This window comes from Myodes glareolus, chromosome 5 (genome assembly GCF_982192425.1).
Source record: "Myodes glareolus chromosome 5, mMyoGla1.1, whole genome shotgun sequence".
Classification (NCBI taxonomy): Eukaryota; Metazoa; Chordata; class Mammalia; order Rodentia; family Cricetidae; genus Myodes; species Myodes glareolus.
In genome coordinates this window covers 5,626,570-5,637,468 of record NC_142030.1, presented here as the reverse complement: position 1 = coordinate 5,637,468, position 10,899 = coordinate 5,626,570, and positions in this window count along the sequence as shown.

Below are 10,899 nucleotides of genomic sequence, written 5' to 3'. Positions count from 1 at the left end.
AAGATCCTTCTGTCTCCAACCCAGCTCCAGGGTTGCCCTACTCAGATGTTTTATAGGCACTGGGGATCCCAGCTCAGGATCTCAGGCATGAATACTTTACCCACTGAGCCATCTCTCCAGTGCTCCTATGTCTCCATTTTAAGAATCCTGTGCAGCCTGTTGGCTGATGAAATGGGACCACCTACAGTCACCTTGAGACAGGGCAAGACTGGTCCCGAGGGATGTAGGACAAGTCCTGTCGCTGCTGCCTCTAGTGGCCATCCAGTGTATCAAACAATGGTGAGCCGCTGCCGCTGGGATAGAAGACAAAGACCCTGCAGGCTGCCAGCACACCTGGAGGTGGCGTCAGTGTTAGACGTGAGAAACCAGAGACTTAGTGAATGTGGAAGGTGTGTGGAAGCTCAAGCAGCTGGTTCCGCTCTACCGCACACGGGGGAGGGCAAATCTACAGCTAGTTTCTCTTTAGTAATGTTGGTCAAAGTTTTTGCAGAGAGCAACCTTCTGAGGAGAAAAACAAAAGGAAACAAAACTAAAAATTCACCAAAACATTAAGCACATGCTTCGACACCTTAGTAAAGCAGATGAAGCGTGTGCAGGGTGTGTGACATGAGCAGCAGCCTCTCCGTCCTCCATGGGGTCTGGAGTCACAAAACGGAGAAGGTGTACTTAGGCTAATCAAACTCCGGAGTTTGTTACTTGGTTTTCTTGGATAGATGTGATACAGGAAGCAACATCAGGAAGTGAAGAGAGGTGAATGCTGGTGCTTAGTACGCTCTCCTTTTTATTCGGTCCAAGACCCCAACTCATGAAATTATGTCACCCACATTCAGAACGGTATTCCTATTTCAATCATCCTAATCTAGAAAACTCCTCACAAAAACATTTTAAGAAATGTTTATCCTTAGCCATTAGGGAAATGCGAATCAAAATGACTCTGAGATTCCATCTTATACCTATCAGAATGGCTAAGATCAAAAACACAAGTGGCCAGGCGGTGGTGGCACACACCTTTAATCCTAGCACTCAGGAGGCAGTGACAGGTAGATCTCTGAGTTCAAGGCTAGCATGGTCTACAGAGCGAGTTCCAGGACAGTCTCCAAAGCTACAGAAAAACCCTGTCTCAAATAAAACAAAACAAAACAAAACCCACCAGTGACAGCCCATGCTGGTGAGGATGTGGAGCAAAGGAAACACTCCTTCATTGCTGATGAAAATGCAAACTTGTACAGCCACTTTGAAAATCAATATTGTGGTTTCTCAGAAAATTGAGAATTGACCTACCTTAAAACCCAGCTATACCATTCCTGGGCATATACCCAAAGGATGCTCCATCCTATCACAAATGCACTTGCTTAATTATGTTCATAGCAGCTTTATTAATAATAGCCAGCAACTGGAAACAACCTAAATGTCCCTCAACTGAAAAAATGGATAAATAATATGTGGTATATTTACACAATGATGTATTATGCAGCTGTTTAAAAAATAGCATCATGCAATTGGCAGGCAAATGGATGGAACTAAAAAAAGATCATCCTGAGTGAGGCAACCCAGACCCAGAAAGACAAACATGGTATGTACTCATTTATAACCGGATATTTCCTGTAAAGTAAAGGATGATCATGCAGCAATCCACAGACCCAGAGAGGCTAGGTGACAAGGAGGACTCAAGGAGGAAGGCATGGGTTCCCTGGCAAGGGAAAATAGAATAGATTTTGAGGGTGAACTGAGGCAAGTGGGGATGGGAACAGGAAGGAGCAGGTAGGAGAATAGGAGAAAGAAAAAAAAGAAAACTTCTCACAGACATGCTCAGAGGTTTGTTCCCATGGCGATCCTTAATCTACCAAGAGTGCTGAAGAGATGGTTCAGTGGTTAAGAGCACTCACTGCCTGCTCTTCCAGAGAACCTTGGTTCAATTCCCAGCATCAACCTGGTGATTCACAACCTTCTGTAACTCCAGTCCTGGGGGTCTGAGGGCACCAGGTATGCGTGCACACACACACACACACACACACACACACACACACACACACGAAGACAAAACACCCATACATATTAAATAAATAAACGAGCAAATAAAATTTAAGACAACAACAAAATCTGAAAAAATAAACCTCATCAAGCTGATAATCTATAGTTAAACATTTTTCTCTGTCCTGCTGGTCACCCTGTACAGGTCTCTTCCTCACTTGCAGGACCCCACAGCCGCTTATGAAACAACACTCTGAGGCTTAATATCAATTGCAATTGTTTGGCCAGTGGCTCAAGCATCTTACTGACTAGCTCTCACAATTAAATTAACCCATTTCTATTAATCTGTGTATTGCCATACAGCTGTGGCTTACCAGTTACTCCAGCATGTTACTCCTTCAGCGGCTACATGGAGTCTCCCTCACTCCGCCTTCCTTCTCTCTGCATCTTTGTTTGGATTTCCCGCCTAGTTATATTTTTCCTAGTCATTGGCTGAAACAGCTTTATTCATCTATCAATGAAAGCAATACACACTCACAGCATTCGAAAGGACATCCCACATCAATAATCCTGGTGAACCATTGCATAAACCCACAGCAGTTTCGATTCCTGTCTTAATTTCTAGATAGCCCTCTCTTCTCTACCCAGAAGACACTGCTCTAGTATCTATTGATAATTCACTTCCTTCGCTTCCCCTTGAGTGAGTCCTGAGTTTACCGTCATCTTTTCAACCCTGAAAAAACTCGTGCATGAACAGCTATGGGGTGCTCCAAGGTGGGCAGCAGAAAGGATGAGCACAGACCATCACACCTAGCTCAGCGCTGAGAACCGCATTGCGATTTCTATAATACCCAGAGTTCTCAGGACCGAGCACCACAGTGCATTTTCTATAATACCCAGAGTGCTCAGCACCAAGCACCGTACTGCACTTTCTATAATACCCAGAGTTCTCAGGGCCGAGCACCGCACTGCATTTTCTGTAATACCCAGAGTGCTCAGCGTTGAGCACCGCACTGACTGCATTTTCTATAATACCCGGAGTGCTCAGCGCCGAGCATCATACTGCGGTTTCTCTAATACCCAGAGTGCTCAGCGCCGAGCATCATACTGCGGTTTCTCTAATACCCAGAGTGCTCAGCGCCGAGCACCACACTGCGGTTTCTATAATACCCAGAGTGCTCAGCGCCGAGCACCACACTGCGGTTTCTATAATACCCAGAGTGCTCAGCGCCGAGCACCACACTGCGGTTTCTATAATACCCAGAGTGCTCAGCGCCGAGCACCACACTGCGGTTTCTATAATACCCAGAGTGCTCAGCGCCGAGCACCACACTGCGGTTTCTATAATACCCAGAGTGCTCAGCGCTGAGCACCACATTGCATTTTCTGTAACACACTCATCAGGCTGTCTGCTCCATCATCTGGAAGAAGAAGCTTGTCCAAGAGACAAAAGAAGAGGAAAAGTTGGAGAAACTTTTCCTTTTTGCCTACTCAAGACTCAGCAGTCAACGTGGAATGCAAGCAAATCACAAAGGGAGGAAAATTACAGTTTCCTCTTCTCTTGGAAGCTGGAGAAAGAGGAAGAATTAAAGAGCGTTGGTTTTCCTCCCCTGGGTGGTTCTGGCTGACCAGATCTGACAGATGATGGTATAAAATTACTCATTGTATTTCCTACTGGGGAGGATTTCTGGGATTCTAGAACCAGAAAACAGAACATTTTCATATTTCAAAAACCGTTTTTCAGATGAACAAGTGATTCCTTGCCTGGTCTCATGAAAGCATCAAGCTTAACTGTGTTCAGGCAGGGCGTGGCAATACACACCTATAATCCCAGCACTCAGGGGGCTGAGAAGGGAGATTGAGATTACAAAGCGAGTCCCCCCCCCCCCAGCCTGGGCCACAAAGCGAGAGTGTCTTCAAACAGCAACAGCCAACAGGAAAACCTGGAGCACAGGATCAGAGTGTGCAAGCAGCTGCACATGCTTTGCCTGCCTTCTGCACACCCGTAGGGTGTGAAAGCCAGAACCAGAGGTGCTGGTCCCACAGCCCCAGTGTGCTAGCTTCGAGACATTGAGCAGATTGTCCAGCCTCCCTTCATCTTCTTCACCTAGCAGGGTTGTTATGAAGATAAAAAAACAATCTCCGTCAAGTTTTCAGCCCTAAGTCTCATGGTGAATACCGGAAGGAGGCTCTGGTGCTTCTGGCCCTAATGTGTTCTCTGAGCTCCTATGGTTCCTGCTGGAAGGCTGAAGGTGGTTTCTCCACTCTGAGAGCTCACAGGGTGTGTGACTTCATCTCAGGGAAGGCTACACATGGAGGTGGTTGTTGCTTAATTTGATGACTCAGACTGTTTTCTTTATTTCACTTCTGTGTTGAAAATAGAAATTTAGGTCAATGCTTTACCTGAGGCATAAGCATTATGAACTGGTCAACTGTCTGAACAAAGAATGTGACCTCTGTTGATGTCCGGTCATCTTGTCAACTCCTCAGCTGATGTTGACTTTGGAAAACTGAGGCAGGGATCTATACAGAGAGTTTGTTTGTTGTTCTTTAACCCGTTAGCATAGATTAAAAGTCGGTGTCTTGCGTCTTTTATCCCCCCCCAGCCCACCTGAAAGGAAAAGTTAAAAAAAAAAAAACAGAATCTCAGGATTCTTCCGTTGAATTAATAGGTGATTTCTGTGCATAGACAGCTATGGTAGTGTTTGTTACCTCACATGACCATGGGACACTATTGATAGGAACCATGTGTTGACCGGGAAAGACCAGAAAGTGAGCTGCTTGCCCAGCAGAGAGCACCCAATCTAAAGAACAGCTCGGATAGGCTAATGATCATCCAGCCCTAATGAACAGTAAATGAGCAACCAAGTCGTCAACCCAAAGTCCTGAATAACCATGGGCTAACTCCAGCCAGGTGACTTATTCCCTGTTGTTATGACTACGTGACATCACTTTATCCAGACTGACAGACCTTCATTTTCCTTTTCTTCTCCCTGCTGCAGAAGTGCTGCGTGCTGGCTTAGCAACCTTAGGCCAGCAGGTATGGAACATGTTGGCTCCTGCTGGGTGGCAACAAGTTTGTTTTTCTTGATTATGTAACTTGAATTCCTTTACCAAGGAGGATTTGGAAATGAATTGTTAAATTGGATTGCAAACAAGTATAGATATAGTCTAAGAAAGCGCAGGCTTGCTGACATGAACTTCAGTGAACGCAGACCCCTTCTCTCAGACTGCTACCCACCCAGTCGCTCTACCAGGAGGTGAACTGTAAAGCCCGTGTGATACAGGGGAACACTAGCCAGTATCTACCTGCGGTTTACATGAAGCATTAAAATGTCTACTAAGGATTTTTGAGGGGAGATGTTTGATCTGCTCAGCCTTAAACAGCAACCTTTTCAGTCAGGGCATCTAGGCACCACATTAAGTGTGCTTTAAACCCTAACATCGTGTTAAAATGTCTTGTAAAAGGTTCATATTAGCGTAGGTTCAAAGGCTTCAGGTTCTAGGCAAGTACTTACTGTCTGGAATGCTATTTAGAGAGGTTCACATTGTTCTGAACTTCCCGGACAAACTGGAAACCCACAGCAAGAACCAAGCTTGGAGTAAGGCACTCCGTATTCCTGCCACTTGAAGGCACTTCCTGTTCCCCCTCGGCTGGCAGACCATGAACAGCTTGCTGCTTCTACTTGAATGATTCATTGTGACTTTTCAGCCCTTCGGGGTCTGCTGCCAGCCAGGTGTGACTGGGAAGCATGAAGGCTTTCCCCAGAGGTGTGGACTGTGTGAAAATAACAGAGCAGATGATGTGGACTGAGTTAGGTGTTAGCAAAGATGGCATCAAGCAAATACCAGCACACCCCAAAGATGGGTGTTTCAAGTAACTGAATGAAGAGAAGGGGGAGAAAAAGAAAGGGAAAGGAAGCAGGTTGCTGACATGACCCCTGGGCCAGCAGCACATCCCACTATGTGGGGAAATGGCAGATCAATTTCAAGAGTTGTGTACATCCATGCTTCCCTTAGCAACAAAGATAGAGGGAAGGGTCCCCGGCACTAAGCCATATCCAATGGCCCCAGGTCAGAATCCTCTGGGGGGAACTATGAAAGAGGGAAGTAGTATCCTGGGAACGTGCATATGTGTGCATGCGTGTGCACACAGTGTCTAGTAGGGGAAGGAGGGAGGGAAAGAGGGAGAAAGGGAGGGAGGAAGGGAGAAGAGAGCATGAATGAGAACAGAACTTCTCATATGGGGTATCTGTAAGTCTGCTTTGAATTTTAAGTAGAAAACTAATGCAGACAATACTAGAACATTAGTTATTCAAACAGTAGCCTCCGTTGTTGGGGGAAACAGCTAACTTTTCTTTTCTGCCTTACTCCTGTACCTTCACAGGGGCAAGCCAAAAGGATGAAATCCTGAAGTGAGGTGGCAGGAACAGGGAGGACGGAGAGTTGAATTTTAACTTGTTAAATGGGAGATTAATTTTCGGTTCAAAAGTTCTTAATGAAGGCATGCTGCCAAACCCAGAGCAGCACAGGCTGGGCTCCAGCCACACTGAGGCCTATCCTGACCCTAAGGGAAACAGAAGGCTGTGTGCATCTCCCTGGAGGGAGTAGACAACGTTTCTGAGTCTGGTTCCTCTCCACACCGTACTCACCTTCGTGCCACTGCCGTCCTCTGCTCGGGATTCTCTCTCTCTCACTCGCTAACTCAAACCCCAACTGGCTTTGGGGACCAAGCCAGGGTCCCCCAGAGCCTTGCTCTAAGAGACTTAACCTGCGTGATGCAGTTCTTCCCACCCTTGGCATCGCGTGTCCGTTGATGTGTCCAGCTTATGGCAGAAGCTTCGGGCGAAGTGAGCATCAAGAGGCGAAATCCGTTTTCCTTCCTGGACGTATGCTGTTTCTCTTTGTTTTTAATGCTTGTGTTCCCTCTGCCTGGATACTGTTATTGTTTACAGCACCCACCGAGGTGGAACCAGACGAGTGGCTTCTCACACCCTTGCACTTGGTCAGTATGTTGTTTCCTCTGCCACATCCTCTGCCCAGCAGTGCAAACCTATGTTTGTTTGTTGGGTTTTGTAGAAGTCCCCTGACATTACAATTTCAAAGAAATCCAAAGGATGGAAGTTATTTCTCCAACTAGCTGGATGAACACAGAGAGAAACCAGGACGAGAAGGGTGTGTTGCAATCCCATGCTCTCCTGCTTTGGGGATATAGACAGATAATCAACCTGGAAGGAATTATCAGAAGTGCTCTGCAAAGACACAAGGGGCAACAAAGATGCAAACACCACATTTTCTTCTTAACCCCCCTAAGTTTTAAAGTAGCAATGGCAGCACACAGAACTTCCACAAGAAAAGAAGCAACATAGTGCACACACTATGTTGGATGCCATTATGACTGTTTGATCAAAGTGTGTGTTTATGGATCTCCTCCACCGCCTCCCACACCCACGAGAGAGAAACAGAGCTTCCTGGCGAATCTAGACCTCTCTGCCTAAAGGAAATTGAGGGCAGCCAACCTGCCAGGGTGAGCAGAGCTGCTGGGAATACACAGAGGACTCAGAATCTCCTTCCTCCTCATCAGTTCCCACCACTGCTCTCTTCTAGGGGACTTCAAAAGGAAAGGAAGCATCCGGGACTGAAGTTACAGCCTGTGAATGACCCTCCTTCTCCAACTCGTGGTGCGAGCAGTCAGAAGGAGAATCATGATCCCAGAAGGAGGTAAGGAAGAGCTGCTGCACTTCACTGCCCGGCTCTCTCTCCCTGCTTCTTGTAACTGCAAAGATTACTGGCAGCTGCTACATTTAATATTAGCTAAGATGATATTATAGACTTATTTTTAGTCTACTTCCAATGTGTAACAACCTAGATTTTTAAAAACTTTGGGAACTTTAGCATAATTCTGGCTAAAGTAGTCATCTGACCACAGTTGGACATTGGTGTTTCCAGTGGCCTCCCAGCCTTTGTCATGGAGAAATACACGCAGTTTTCCATAAACGCACCAGTAACTATTGAGCGCCCTGGAAAATGACTGAGGCACTATCGTTCCTGAATTATATTTCCTCTGACATTTCACAGTAGTAACTGTTCTTTTGTTAGTCCTTTAAAAAAAAAAAAAGGAGACAAAGTCTGTTCATGCGCATGCTGGCCTTGAAGGCCTAGACGGAAACAGGGCTCGACTTCAGCCTCCCTAGAACAGGCTTGAGTGCCTTGAGTTATGACAAGAAAGTTATTTTCAGGATTCATGAATATCCAGTGACACACCTGGATACTAATTTGTGGGAACATGGCCATTAAGGATTCTGGCACAATCAAGTTCAAGCACAAAGTATTCAAAGTCCTATGAAGCCTTGGCAAACAGAATGGGGGACCTGAAGTGCTCCCCTGAATCTGAGAGGGCTCCAAGAGAGTCCTGCCAGCACCAGAACTCCACCAGCTTCATCTCCTCTCTCCCTAGCAGCATCCCACGCTTACATTTTAGGACATTCTACCTTAGAAAAATATAGGTGATAGGGTGTTTATGCCAACAATTATCTAGGACAGAAATTCTATTACCTTCCAGATGAGGCATGGAAATAGAAACAAGCAAGATAGTGGTGCAGGAGGTCCTTCTGTCTATGTGTTGCTTTCATTGGTTGAATAAAGAAACTGCCTTGGCCTTTTGATAGGGCAGAACTTAGATAGGTGGAGTAGACTGAACTGAATGCTGGGAAGAAGGGCAGTGTGGCAGACACCATGGTTCCTCTGCTCAAGATGGACACTGGTTAGACTCATGCCGGTAAGCCACAGTCTAGTGGTGATACACATTAATGGAGATGGGTTAAACCAAGATGTGAAAGTTAACCAATAAGGGGCTGGAGATAAAGGACCAGGCAGTATTTAAATGAATACAGTTTCTGTGTGGTTATTTCAGGGGCTAAGCTAACTGGGCGGTGGGATGCAGCTTGCTCCTCCTCCTACAAGATAGTATAGAACAGTGATTCTAAACCTCCCTAAGGCTGTGACTCTTTAACACAGTTCTCTTTGCTGTGGTGACCTCCAACCATAAAATTATTTTCATTACTACTTCATAACTATAATTTTGCTACTGTTATGAATCATAAAACACAAAATATCTGTGTTTTCCAATGGTCTTAGGCAACCTCTGTGAAAGGGTCTTTTACTCCCAAAGGGGTTGCAGTCTATAGGTTGAGAACCACTGTTATAGAGGCTGGCATGAGGGTGCATGGCTGTGATCCTGCACTCTTGAGGTAGAAGCAAGAGGACCAGGAATTTAAGGTCAGCTACATGCTGAGTTTGAGACAAATAGTCTAGGTTCTTATCAGGACACTACTATTGGGAAGTTAGCTATGCCAGCCACATTTCAAAAAAGAAAAAAGACTAAAAGAGGCAACTTTTGTAGCTGGGTATGATTGGTAAATTTTTTATGTTCATTTGACTAGGTTGTAGGCCCCAGTTGGTGCTGTCGTGGAGGGCTTTGGCAAACATGGCTTATATCTATAAGCAGTTGATTTTAAAGGCAGGAAGTTATCCTGAATATCCCAAGTTTTCAACCAGTTTAAAGGGATTAAGAACAAAACAGAATTTCCCAAGAAAGAGAAAAAATTTTTCCCAAAGAACACAGTTTGAGATTTTCTACCCAAGAATTTGAAGCTTGCCAATCTACTCAGAAAGTTTCAAATTTGCCAGTCCCTAAATGTGGAAGTTTGCCTGTCTATCTCTATCACTCTTATTATATCATCTTTGTCTCTACCATTTATTATCAATCTGCCTGTCATCCATCTATCTATCCAGCCATCCACAGCCATCCATCATCATCCATTCATCATCATCAATCCATCATCCATACCTTATCCTTTCATCCCTCATTCCTCCATTATCCATCATTTATCCATCATCCATTCATGATCTACCCATCATCCATCCATCATCCATCCATCACCCATCATCAATCCATCACCCATTTATTCAGCTATCCATCCATCCATCCACCCATTATCCACCCATCCATCTATTTAGCCATCCATCTCATAACCAGTCTACTTTTCTTCTGTGCTATGGTTTTATTTCTCTGGAGAGCCCTGACATACTGCAATCAGGAAAGGGTCTCCAATGAATAAGAAGCCAATTATGTGAAAAGCAGAGGATAACCTGCTCCCTGTAGAGGGAAGAATACACTCAAAGGCTCTGGAACCCCAAGAGGCCGACAGGTGGAAGGAAGTGAAAGGCCAGAGATGTCAGAGGTGGAGTGTACATGTTTTGAATGCATATGTCTTTGAGTTCAATCTCTCCTCTGTGAGGGAAGGTGGAAGAAGAGGGTGGAGAGAGAAAGATGAGAATGTCTTGAGCACAAGTGGCCCAAGATGAGGCTGGCGAGATGATGCAGAACTCATGAATGCTATTAGTTTGAAAGGAAACTGCTGCTTCATGGAAAAAAGACTAAATGAAAGTAGATAAAGACCTAAAAAGGTAGGGTGGTGATCTTGGGGAAAACGATAGCATTTGGCCCAGCATGTGGGCAGAGTGCAAGTTACAAGCTGATTCAGGATTGGTTGGTGGGTTTGCAAAGAAGATAGAAGGTGAAAGATCAAGAATTTTCCCAATGTCTGGCTTGGATAACTGAGTCGTGGCTACTGAATGGCTAAATTGAGAGAGGGATAAGTTCAGAGTTTTGTCCAAGTCGCTTCTGCATCTATCGAGATGTCTATTTCTGCCCTTGAGTCTATTTGTGCAATTTATAATCTTTACTGATTTATGTATGTTAAATCATCCCTGCATCTTTGCTATAAACCCACTTGATCACGGTGAGTGATCTTTTGGATGAGTTCTTGAATTCAGCTGGTCAATGTTTTATTGAGAATTTTTGCAGCTATGCTCATCAGGTTGCAAGCCTGTAATCCCAGCTACTTAAGAAGCTGAAGTCGGAGG